This window comes from Oryctolagus cuniculus, chromosome 20 (genome assembly GCF_051225735.1).
Source record: "Oryctolagus cuniculus isolate XC-2025 breed Fujian yellow rabbit chromosome 20, ASM5122573v1, whole genome shotgun sequence".
NCBI classification, from domain to species: Eukaryota; Metazoa; Chordata; class Mammalia; order Lagomorpha; family Leporidae; genus Oryctolagus; species Oryctolagus cuniculus.
Window position 1 is genome coordinate 54,864,622 of NC_142886.1, and position 13,106 is coordinate 54,877,727.

Here is a 13,106-nt window from a genome sequence, read left to right on the forward strand (position 1 = left end):
ATTGGGGCCAATGTTGTGGCCCCGCAGGTTAAGCTGCCATACCTACTATGCATGCATCACACAGGAGCATGGGTTCAGATTCTGCTTGCTCCACTTCAAATCCAGCTCCCTGCTAATGGACCTGGGTCAATGATGACCCAAGTGTTTGTCCCCTTCAAGCCATGTGGGAAACCTAGAGAATGTTCCTGGGTCCTGGCTTCAGCCTCAGCCATTTCCAGCCTTTGCAGCCATTCAGGAAGGAAACCAGTGGATGGAAGATTCTCTCTTCATCTCTTTGGGTGTTCCTCTCTTGCTATAAACTGCCTTTGAAATAAAAGATATTTGAAGTAAATTACAGATAATTATACATATGCTTAGGAGCCTAGATTCAAATGTTGAATGACATCTTACAACTGAATCACAAGGGAAGAAATCAATCGTTTAAAATGTAGTGACTGATGGGCCAGCGATGCAACTCACTAGGCTAATCCTCCACCTGCTGTTCGGGCATTCCGGGTTCTAGTCCCGGTCGGAGTGTCAGATTCTGTCCTGGTTGTTCCTCTTCCAGTCCAGCTCTCTGCTGTAGCCCGGGAAGACAGTGTAGGATGGCCCAAGAGCTTGGGCCCTGCACCCGCATGAGAGACTGGGAGGAGGCACCTGGCTCCTGGCTTCAGATCGGCACAGTACACCCGCTGTAGCAGCCATTTGGGGTGTGAACCAATGGAGGGAAGACCTTTCTCTCTGTCTCTCTCTCTCTCACTGTCTAACTCTGCCTGTCTAAAAAAATGTAGTTACTGATAAGGTGGGTGACAGGACTGGCCTTGAAGGTATCACATGGGATTCTTGCCTCCTGTTTCAGGATGCTTAGGTTTATGTCCAAATTTTGGGTCTATTTCAGACTCTTGCCAATGTGCACTCTGGGAGGCAGTACGAGAAGTCTGAGTTAATCCCATGTGTGAGACCTGGACTGAATTCATGCACCTGGCTGTGATCTGACTGAATCCAGCTTTTATGGGCATCTGGGAAGTTACCCAGGATTCAGTAGATCACTGTCTGTCAGTCTCTGTCGCTTTGTCTTTTTGGACAAATAAACACATACAAGTTTTAAAAGAGGTAAAAGTATATCTGTAATTTTTTGAAGAAAATATACAAAGGCAAACGTATAAAAATGCTTTAAATCTGAGATCATCATGCATGTCCATGTTAGAAGCACAACAAGACAGCCCATCCCTCCTGGTAGACTGAGTATCATCAGACATACCAGAGCTGACAAGTCTTGTGCAGGAAGAGAGAGAAGATAACCCTGGTACAAGCCTGGAGTCAGATAACTTAGTAAAGCTTTCATGGAAAACATCAAAAGCTGAGAAATACAATTATCACAGGATCCTCAAACACTGTTGCCTGGTAGAAGAAATATGAAATCCCAGGGAGGTGCCCAGGAGATCCACAGCCACTGTGGCAAACACCTCTGCAGTTCCATGTACAATTAATGCTGCATAATTCACGAGAGCTCACACATATAATCCAGTGAAATTTGCATTGAAGAAGGAATGGATAATGGGACAAGTGGACAGAGTTACATTTTAACAGGAAGTTTATATGGCAGTAAAGAGTAGCAAGGACAGAGCTTCAGGCCGGCAGGATCCACACATTGAGGGATCTGCTGTACAGCATGGTGACAGCAGTTAAGGGAATGTTGTATCTACAGAATTCCAAAACAGGAGACAGATGCCATTCCTCATGAGACATGTGCGTTTTGTGATGAGCATGTCAATAACTCTGACTTCATAATTCCACTCAATTTGATACATTCATTTTTCAACACATATCATTGTATCTAATATGTCTATATTCACTTATTATTCATCAAACAGTCAGGACAGGAAAGGGAAGAATGGCAAATAGTGAAAATTCAGTTCTCTAAAACTGAATTACCATCTGCTGTCTTCCAGGGTGCATTGTCAGTTACAAGTCTGGGAAATTCTTGTAAATAAACTCAGTCCAGCACTCTGATATGCAGCCTGGGTGTCTCCCTCTCTAAAACTGATGGAAGTCTCCAAATGGATTGATGACACCAGCCAGCATAGACATGGAGTGAAGAGCAGGGACTCTGGACACATGGTCTCTGAGACTGGCTCTTCCTGCAGCTGTGATTCAGCCTCAGGACACTGGTCATCATGCTGGAGCCACAGACACAGCTCCCCGTGATGTGGACTCCAGTCCCAGAGTGCACAGCCACTGTGTGTCCCACTTTCTGCTCTCCCTGAAGCACAACAGGTACAGGGGGTCCCACAACACTGGAGTAGAACCATATCAGCTGTAAGTGCACACCCAACACTTTCCATTCAGTTATGACCTTGACTTCTGATGTCCAGGGAATTTCCCCTCGGAGTTCCGGCAGTGAGCCCCCCAGGAGGGTCCCAGGACCTAGAGGATGAGGAAGTCCCTGTAGGCTTCCCAGGTGCCTGCAGAAGCTCAGCCTGAGACACAGCTGAGCTGCAAGTACATTCCTGAGTGCTGTGACATTCACACAGGAACAATTAAATGTTTTAGGAATAAAAAGAAAATGGCGATGGGGGCACAATCTGTAGAAATATGGATCACCCACAGATTAAAAAAAATGTGGGTTCAGTTCGGTACACATGCTCATTTTGATGGGAGGAGAGGATGACTTAGGTAGTTGAGATTTACCAGAACAAACCCTAGCTCTACTGTCCCTGGTTCTAAAGGGAAAACTAAAATTGTCCTAAAATTGGCACGGCCTTAAGGCGCTGTCCTGAGTCAGGTTGGAAAAGAATCACCAGGGTCCTCAGAGATTCCCAGGATCTCTGATCCTGGTGACTGCTGTCCTTGTTTATGAACCAAATTTGTTCATTAACGACTCCTTCCTTTCACATCAAACTTTATCACCGTCACTGAAGTCATCGGTAGGGTCAGAACAACAAGAGTAGAATTAATTCCTCAAAACGGCTACCGGAGAGGAAAATCCAATTCCCTGACAGGAAACCAGGGCTTCATCTTTTCCTGCACCTGCTCAAGACCAGAATGTGCTCTCGGTACGTCTTGTGCGCCCCCTGGTGGAGCCGCGCGCCCCTGCAGGGAGGTTTGTGTCTGGGCTCAGCCTGAGGGCCCCTCACTGTGTCTCTCCCACAGTAATACATGGCCGTGTCCGCGGCTATTGGACTGTTCAGTTGTAGGCAACCTGTGCTCTGGTCGATGTCTCTGGAGAGAGTGAATCGGCCATTCACCCAGCTCGCGTAGTAAGTGCTACCACTACTACCAGCATAAATGCATCGGATCCACTCCAGCCCCTTCCCTGGAGCCTGGCGGACCCAGCATATCCAGTAGCTGCTACTGAGGGTGAATCCAGAGGCTTTGCAGAAGAGCTCCAGGCATCCCCCAGGCTTGACCAGGCCTCCTCCGGACTCCTCCAGCTGCTGACACTGGACACCTGCAAACACAGATGATGTGGTCAGCACACTGTCACTCACACTCTCTGTGTCTCTCACTCACGTCCTCTCCCAGACTCAGTGCCCCGCGTTCCCCATCATTACCTTTGAGCATAGCGACCAGGAGAAGCCAGTGCAGCCCAGTCTCCATGGTGAGCGTCTGTGTTGAGTGCGATCACTGAGTGGACACCTGGGAGTCCTGGGGCTGGAGCTCCTGTGCCAGAGCTGCAGGGTGAGGGCTGGGCAGGTTTTCATGGGCAGAGGGAGGCCCTATTTGCATGTGCTGCCCCTATATAGCAGGCATGGGGTAGACGTCTCAGACAGGACAGGGCCCAGGGCAGATGTACATGTCCTGTGGGTGTAGGCTATGATAGGATTTGGATCATATGAATTTTTATGTTTTATTGCTTTTTTATAACAGTTGAAGGCAATGACCTTGTTTCCTTTTACTATGTGTGTACCCTTAATATCCAGAGTTAGCAAGATCATGTCCTTCATTTTTTAAATAACAATTGTTTCATATCATCTATTGACCTCTATATCATCTATATGAAAGACATTGGAATAGTGATAGAGAGAAGGGGTGAGAGAAACACAAGTGTAGTGATGGACAGAAAAGCTGAAAATGGGACACATTTTTGGGGGATCTAGAAGATGGCGGAATAGGAAGGGAGCACACTGATAGTCCGGGGCGAGATAGTTTAATAAAACTGGAGATACTGCAGGTTCAAGGAAGAGTAGGGGAGGAAACAGCAGAAGAAACTCTTCCGGAACGCGTGATTCACAGCGGACCTGCGTGGAGAGCGTGGGAGCCCACAGTTCGGGACACCAGTGGCAGACTCAACACACCAGCACTGGAACGCGAGGTGAGCCAAACCTCAATAGCCCGAGACACCGGCAGGCAAGCGGAGAGAGGAGACTAGAGGGAACGACCCCCGGGGCAGGGGGGGAAGTTCACCAGGCTAACTGGAAGAGACATAGAGAAAAAAAAAACGTGACTGGTACGGACACGGGTTTCTCTCTCTCCGCTCACCTCTCAAGGGCGAGCAAGACAAAGAGCAGGCGCCATCTTGGACATATGTCATAAACAGAGCGACCTCAGGTCTGCACCAGCCCTGAGCCTAGCAGAAAAACCTGACTCTGGGCGGGGCGAATTATCAGGAGATTAGGACCTAGTAAATTTGTGGTGCTACTGAACTGAGACTGTGAAAAAAGAGATGGTGGGGGAGAGAACTCACGGAATTCACGTGAGTACTCTCCAGAGACGCTACAATTCCGTACATTTGGCAACCCAGTGGGAGACTGAAGGAGAATTTGAGCCCACTCTGAGGGCCGAACAGATTCCCTGTGTGGTCCTTGGGAAAGAGCTTCCGATCTCTGGCTCCTGTGGGTATATCATTTGCCTGCTAACTACCTCCAACTTCTTTCAGCTGTGAAGAATTACTTCCCTTTTGAATCAAAAAAAAAAGAAAGAGAGAGAGAGACGTTTACCATGCCTAACCTGGGAGTGTCACCTTTGGCACACCAAACAGAGTTCTCAGGCCACACCCATCTCAAGCCCTAAGGCTCCATCAAAAACAGATAGTCCACTTAATCTAGAGTCATAGTATAACAAGAAAAAGCACCACAGTGAAGAAACCAAATATCTCCAATATGCCAAATAACAAACGCAAAAACCGAGGTAATAAAAACAAGGAAGCCAGCATGACGCCCTCAAATGAAAAAGACACCCCAATTCAAGATTATGAAGATGATGACATAGAAGAAATGCAAGAAGCAGATCTCAAAAAATTGATAAGAACATTAAGAAGTTCTCAAAAACAAATTCTTGAACTACAGAAATCCTTAATGGACAAGATAGAAAATCTCTCTCGTGAAAATGAAATATTAAGGAGGAATCAAAATGAAACGAAACAACTAGTACAACAGGAAACTGTGATAGTGACTGAACTGAAGAATTCAATAGATCAAATGAAAAACACAATAGAGAGCCTTGCAAACAGAATGGGTGAAGCAGAAGAGAGAATATCGGACTTAGAAGACAGAGAACAGGAAAGGATACAGTCAGACCAAAGAAAAGAAGAGGAAATTAGAAATCTAAAACATATTGTCGGGAATCTTCAGGATACTATTAAAAAACCCAACATTTGGGTTCTAGGAGTTCCTGAAGGCATGGAGAGGGAGAAAGGATTAGAAGGCCTTTTTAGTGAGATATTAGCAGAAAATTTCCCAGGTTTGGAGGACAGAGAAATCCTAGTACAGGAAGCTCACAGAACCCCTAATAAACACGACCAAAAGAAATCCGCACCACGACACGTTGTAATTAAACTCTCCACAGTGAAACATAAAGAAAAGATCCTAAAATGTGCAAGAGAGAAACGTCAGATTACTCTCAGAGGATCTCCAATCAGACTCACAGCTGACTTCTCATCAGAAACTCTACAAGCTAGGAGGGAATGGCAAGATATAGCCCAGGTACTAAGAGAGAAAAACTGCCAGCCCAGAATATTATATCCTGCAAAGCTATCATTTGTGAATGAAGGTGAAATAAAGACTTTTCATAGCAAACAGAAATTGAAAGAATTTGTCGCCACTCGTCCAGCCCTGCAAAAGATGCTTAAAGATGTGTTACACACAGAAACACAGAAACACGGTCATCAATATGAAAGAAGGTAAAGGAAGGAAACCAAGGAAGGAAACCTCACAGCAAAAGATCACAGGGAATTCAAAGCATATATTAGAACTCATCTTTGGCAATTGGCAGGGCAAAGTTACCACTTATCATTAGTCACATTGAACGTGAATGGCCTGAACTGTCCAGTTAAAAGACACAGATTGGCTGATTGGGTTAAGGAACAAAACCCATCTATTTGCTGCTTACAAGAAACACATCTTTCCAACCAAGATCCATACAGACTGAAAGTGAAAGGCTGGAAAAAGATATACCATGCCAACAGAAATGAAAAAAGAGCGGGCGTAGCCATCTTAATATCAGACAACATAAACTTTACCACAAAAACCGTTAAGAGAGACAAAGAGGGACAGTACATAATGATTAAGGGATCAATTCAACAGGAAGATATAACAATTATCAATGTATATGCACCTAACTACAGGGCACCGGTTTATCTAAAAGATTTGTTAACGAACTGAAAGGGAGACTTAGACCCCAATACAATAGTACTGGGGGACTCCAATACTCCACTCTCAGAAATAGACAGATGAACAGGACAGAAGATCAACAAGGATACAGGAGATTTAAACAACCCTATAGCCCAAATGGATCTAACAGATATCTACAGAACTTTTCATCCTACACATAAAGCATTTATATTCTTCTCAGCAGTATATGGAACCTTCTCTAGGATTGACCACATACTAGGCCATAAAGCAAGTCTCAGCAAATTTAAAAGAATTAGAATCATGCGATGCAGCTTCTCAGACCATAGAGGAATGAAGTTGGAAATTAGCAACTCAGGAATCCCTAGAGCATATGCAAACACATGGAGATTGAACAACATGCTCCTGAATGAACAAAGGGTCATAGAAGAAATCAAAAGAGAAATCAAAAATTTTCTGGAAGTAAATGAGGATAACAGCACAACATACCAAAACTTATGGGATGCAGCAAAAGCAGTGTTAAGAGGAAAGTTTATATCAATAGGTGCCTACATCAAGAAATTGGAAAGGCACCAGATAGATGAGCTTTCAATTCACCTCAGGGATCTAGAAAACCTACAGCAAACCAGGCCCAAATCTAGTAGGAGAAGAGAAATAATTAAAATCAGAGAAGAAATTAACAGGATTGAATCAAGAAAAACATTCCAAAAAATCAGCCAAACGAGGAGCTGGTTTTTTGAAAAAATAAACAAAATTGACACCCCATTGGCCCAACTAACTAAAAAAAGAAGAGAAAAGACCCAAACCAATAAAATCAGAGATGAAAAAGGAAATGTAACAACAGACACCACAGAAATAAAAAGAATCATCAGAAATTACTACAAGGACTTGTATGCCAGCAAACAGGAAAATCTATCAGAAATTGATAGATTCCTGGACACATGCAACCTACCTAAATTGAACCAGGAAGACATAGAAAACCTAAACAGACCCATAATTGAGACAGAAATTGAAACGGTAATAAAGGCCCTCCCAACAAAGAAAAGCCCAGGACCAGATGGATTCACTGCTGAATTCTACCAGACATTTAAAGAAGAACTAACTCCAATTCTTCTCAAACTATTCAGAACAATTGAAGAAGAGGGAATCCTCTCAAATTCTTTCTATGAAGCCAGCATCACCTTAATTCCTAAGCCGGAAAAAGATGCAGCATTGAAAGAGAATTACAGACCAATATCCATGATGAACATAGATGCAAAATCCTCCATAAAATTCTGACCAATAGAATGCCACAACATATCAGAAAGATCATCCACCCAGACCAAGTGGGATTTATCCCTGGTATGCAGGGATGGTTTAATGTGCGCAAGACAATCAATGTGATACAACACATTAACAGACTGCAGAAGAAAAACCATATGATTATCTCAATAGATGCCGAAAAAGCATTTGATAAAATACAACACCCATTCATGATGAAAACTCTAAGCAAACTGGGTTTGGAAGGACCATTCCTCAATACAATCAAAGCAATCTATGAAAAACCCACAGCCAACATCCTATTGAATGGGGAAAAGTTGGAAGCATTTCCACTGAGATCTGGTACCAGACAGGGATGTCTACTCTCACCACTGCTATTCAATATAGTTCTGGAGGTTCTAGCCAGAGCTATTAGGCAAGAAAAAGAAATTAAAGGATACAAATTGGGAAGGAAGAACTCAAACTATCCCTCTTTGGAGATGACATGATTCTTTATTTAGGGGACCCAAAGAACTCTACTAAGAGACTATTGAAACTCATAGAAGATTTTGGCAAAGTAGCAGGGTATAAAATCAATGCACAAAAATCAACAGCCTTTGTATACACAGACAATGCCATGGCTGAGGAAGAACTTCTAAGATCAATCCCATTCACAATAGCTACAAAAACAATCAAATACCTTGGAATAAACTTAACCAAGGACGTTAAAGATCTCTACGATGAAAATTACAAAACCTTAAAGAAAGAAATAGAAGAGGATACCAAGAAATGGAAAAATCTTCCATGCTCATGGATTGGAAGAATCAATATCATCAAAATGTCCATTCTCCCAAAAGCAATTTATAAATTCAATGCAATACCAATCAAGATACCGAAGACCTTCTTCTCAGATCTGGAAAAAATGGTGCTGAAATTTATATGGAGGCACAAGAGACCTCGAATAGCTAAAGCAATCTTGTACAACAAAAACAAAGCCGGAGGCATCACAATACCAGATTTCAGGACATACTACAGAGCAGTTGTAATCAAAACAGCATGGTACTGGTACAGAAACAGATGGATAGACCAATGGAACAGAATTGAAACACCAGAAATCAACCCAAACCTCTACAGCCAACTTATATTTGATCAAGGATCTAAAACCAATTCCTGAAGCAAGGACAGTCTATTCAATAAATGGTGCTGGGAAAATTGGATTTCCACGTGCAGAATCATGAAGCAAGACCCCTACCTTACACCGTACACAAAAATCCACTCAACATGGATGAAAGACCTAAATCTACGACCTGACACCAGCAAGTTACTAGAGAACATTGGAGAAACCCTTCAAGATATTGGCACAGACAAAGAATTTCTGGAAAAGACCCGGGAGGCACAGGCAGTCAAAGCCAAAATCAACTATTGGGATTGCATCAAATTGAGAAGTTTCTGTACTGCAAAAGAGGAGAGTGAAGAGACAACCGACAGAATGGGAAAAAATATTTGCAAACTATGCAACAGATAAAGGGTTAATAACCAGAATCTACAAAGAGATCAAGAAACTCCACAAAAACAAAACCAACAACCCACTTAAGAGATGGGCCAAGGACCTCAATAGAATTTTTCAAAAGAGGAAATCCAAATGGCCAACAGGCACATGAGAAAATGTTCAAGGTCATTAGCAATCAGGGAAATGCAAATCAAAACCACAATGAGGTTTCACCTCACCCCGGTTAGAATGGCTCACATACAGAAATCTACCAACAACAGATGCTGGCGAGGATGTGGGGAAAAAGGGACACTAACCCACTGTTGGTGGGAATGCAAACTGGTCAAGCCACTATGGAAGTAAGTCTGGAGATTCCTCAGAAACCTGAAGGTAACCCTACCGTTCGACCCACCCATCCCACTCCTTGGAATTTACCCAAAGGAGTTTAAATGGGCAAACAAAAAAGTGGTCTGCACCCTAATGTTTATTGCAGCTCAATTCACAATAGCTAAGACCTGGAACCAACCTACATGCCCATCAACGGTAGACTGGATAAAGAAATTATGGGATATGTACTCTTTAGAATACTATACCGCAGTAAGAAACAATGAAATCAAGTCATTTGTAACAAAATGGAGGAATCTGGAACACATCATGCTGAGTGAAGTAAGCCAGTCCCAAAAGGACAAATACCATATGTTCTCCCTGATCGGTGACAACTGACTGAACACCAAAAAGGAAACCTCCTGAAGTGAAATGGACACTATGGGAAACGGTGACTTGATCAGCATAGCCCTGACTGTTAATGAACAACTTAATGCATTATCCCTCTTAGTAGTTTTTTTGTCTGTTCTACTTAACATGACTGGTTTAATTCTGTAATGAATACACAGTTATTCTTAAGTGTTGAAATTTAACTGAAATGTGATCCCTGTTAAACATAAGAGTGGGAATAAGAGATGGAAGAGATGTATAATTTGGGACATGCTCAATCTGACTTGCCCCAAATGGTAGAGTTAGAAACATACCAGGGGACTCCAATTCAATCCCATCAAGGTGGCATGTACCAATGCCATCTCACTAGTCCAAGTGATCAATTTCAGTTCACATTTGATCATAATGAAAGGACTAAGAGTCAAAGGGAGCACATAAACAAGTCTAGTACCTGCTAACACTAACTGATAGAATAAATAAAGGGGAGAGTGATCCAACATGGGAAGTGAGATACTCAGCAGACTCATAGAATGGCAGATGTCCTAAACAGCACTCTGGCCTCAGAATCAGCCCTAAAGCCATTCGGATCTGGCTGAAAAGCCCATGAGAGTATTTCAGGCATGGAAAGCCAAGACACTCTGGCAAAAGATCTCTGTGAGTGAGATCCCAGTGGAAAGAACAGGTCTTCAAAGAAGGAGGTACCTTTCTCTGAAGGGAGGAGAGAACCTCCACTTTGACTATGACCTTGTCTAAACAAGATAAGAATCGGAGAACTCAGAGGGCTTCCATAGCCTTGGAAACTCATGACTGGAGCATAGGGAGATTACTGATGCCATAGACAGGAGTGTCAATTTGTAAAGTCAACAACGGGAGTCACTGTGCACTTACTCCTCATGTAGGATCTCTGTCCTTAATGTGCTGTGCATTGAGATTTAATGCTATAATGAGTACTCAAACAATATATTTCACTTTGTGTTTCTACGGGGGTGCAAACTGTTGAAATCTTTACTTAATGCATACTAAACTGATCCTCTGTAAAAAAAAAAAAAGAAATTATCAACTCCCAACTTGACTCTCACTGGGATTAAACATGACAATAGGTCTGATCTGATTTCATCATCATTTTAAAAAAATCATCTATTATTTTTCACTTTATGTTTCTGTGTGGGAGCAAACTGTTGAAATCCTTACTTAATGTATACTAAGCTGATCTTCTGTATATTAAGATAATCGAAAATGTATCTTGATGTGAATGGAAGGGGAGAGGGAGTGGGAAAGGGGAGGGTTGTGGGTGGGAGGGACGGTATGTGGGGGAAGCCATTGTAATCCATAAATCGTACTTTGGAAATTTATATTCATTAAATAAAAGTTAAAAAAAAAGAAAGAAAAGATGAAAATGCGAGATTTCTGCCTTTGGATTGACAGCCCCAAACTCCCCAAATGCATACAACATCTAGGAGTTAGCCTTTCTAAAATCTGGAGCCCAGAACTGCGTCTGTGTTTCCTTTGTCAGTTGTAGGGGCTCTATTGCTATAGCGTCATCTGTAGTTTACCACGATGTGCTATCAGGAAAAAGTGTGGGAAGCCGTGTGGCTGGGCTCAAGAAGCACTCTGATGGGAACACGGGTGTCCCTAGTGGGGACTTTGCCAATTTTGTCCTAATGCCTGCCGCCCATATTTACACAGATGAAAGACTGCAAGTGGATTCATTTAAGGATACTATATCTTGTTTCCTTATTCATCCATTACCTTATTTGAAAACTGTTCATTAACTCAGAACACTGTGCATGTTAGTGGGGTGTAGTGTGCTATTGGAATCTGTGTGTTGTAGAAATGGGCACAGATCAACTCACTGTCATTCACATTTCTACCTCCGTTCCATCACTTTGTGTTGGGAGACCGGGTGTCCTCAGTACTGCTTATTTGTGGAACATGTCGTGGATTGTAGTGAACTGAGTCAGCCCACTGTGGTGTGGGCAGAATTATTCCTTGCTTTGAGTGGTGCTTTGTGTCCTGGTAGCAGCCGTCTGCTGTTCCCTCTCTTCCCTGTGTCTAGTAATCATGACTCTGAGTTCAGCTCAAGCACTGGGTATGAAGTCACTGTGTCACAATTCACCCACAGTCCTGGGTTCAGGTAATGCAGCTGTGTTCACAATAGTTCAGTCTACAATAAAGCGTAATGTGCATAAAATGGTGAATGCAGTCTGTTACATTTGACATGGAATATTATTCAGTGTTAAGAAGGAGATTGTTTTGTCATTAGGAAATCTTGGGTCAGCCTTGAACATAATATGCTAACAGAAATAATGCAGGTACACGTGGACACATAGTATTTGATATTAGTTATATATGCAGTCCACAAGCTTGAACTCACAGAGGTAGGGAGTGCAATGGAGATCACTGTCTACCATGACCCAAGTGTTTGTCCCCTTCCAGCTCTGGGGGAAACTGGGGGAAGTTCCAGGCTCCTGGCTTCAGGCTCAACCATCCCAGCCTTTGCAGCCATTCAGGAAGGAAACCAGTGGAAGGAAGCTTCTCTCTCCATCTGTTGGTCTCTTCCTGTCTTGCTATAACACTGCCTTTCAAACTAAATAAATAGATATTAAAATAAATGGAAAATTAGATTTTTATATCATTAGGAGCCTATATCCATATGTTGAATAAACACAGAAAACTGAATCCCAAGGGAAGACATCAATTGTTTAAATGCAGTTACTGACAAGGTGGTGACAGGAGCAGCACTGGAGTTAGCAATGGGATTGCTGCTCCTGCATCAGGATGCTGAGTGCTGTGTCCTAGTTTTGTTCCAGTTTCAGATTCCTGCCTAAGCCCACTCTGGGAGGCCGTAGGTGAAGTTCCAAGAACTCCCACGTTGGAGACCTGGAATGAATTCTAAGTACCTGGCTGTCACCTGTTCCAGCTGAAGCGTTTGTAGCCACCTGGGAAGTGACCAGGAGTTAGATGATCACTGTGAGTCTCAGTCTTTGTGGTTTTAGATAAAAACGTACATACAAATTTTAAAACAAAATCTATGAATTTTTAAATGTATATTACATCTACAAAATTTAAGAAATGATATAAAAGCAAACATGTAAAATGCCATAAATCTCAGATCA

The 13,106-nt window shown here is 42.7% G+C and overlaps 2 pseudogenes; both read right to left on the minus strand.

Annotated features, from left to right (window-relative positions):
• LOC149120240 (Ig heavy chain V-A1 region BS-5 pseudogene) overlaps nt 1-13,106 on the minus strand; it is a 198,278-nt pseudogene that overhangs the window by 39,857 nt on the left and 145,315 nt on the right.
• On the minus strand, nt 1,609-3,638 carry LOC149120242 (immunoglobulin heavy variable 3-66 pseudogene; annotated as a pseudogene).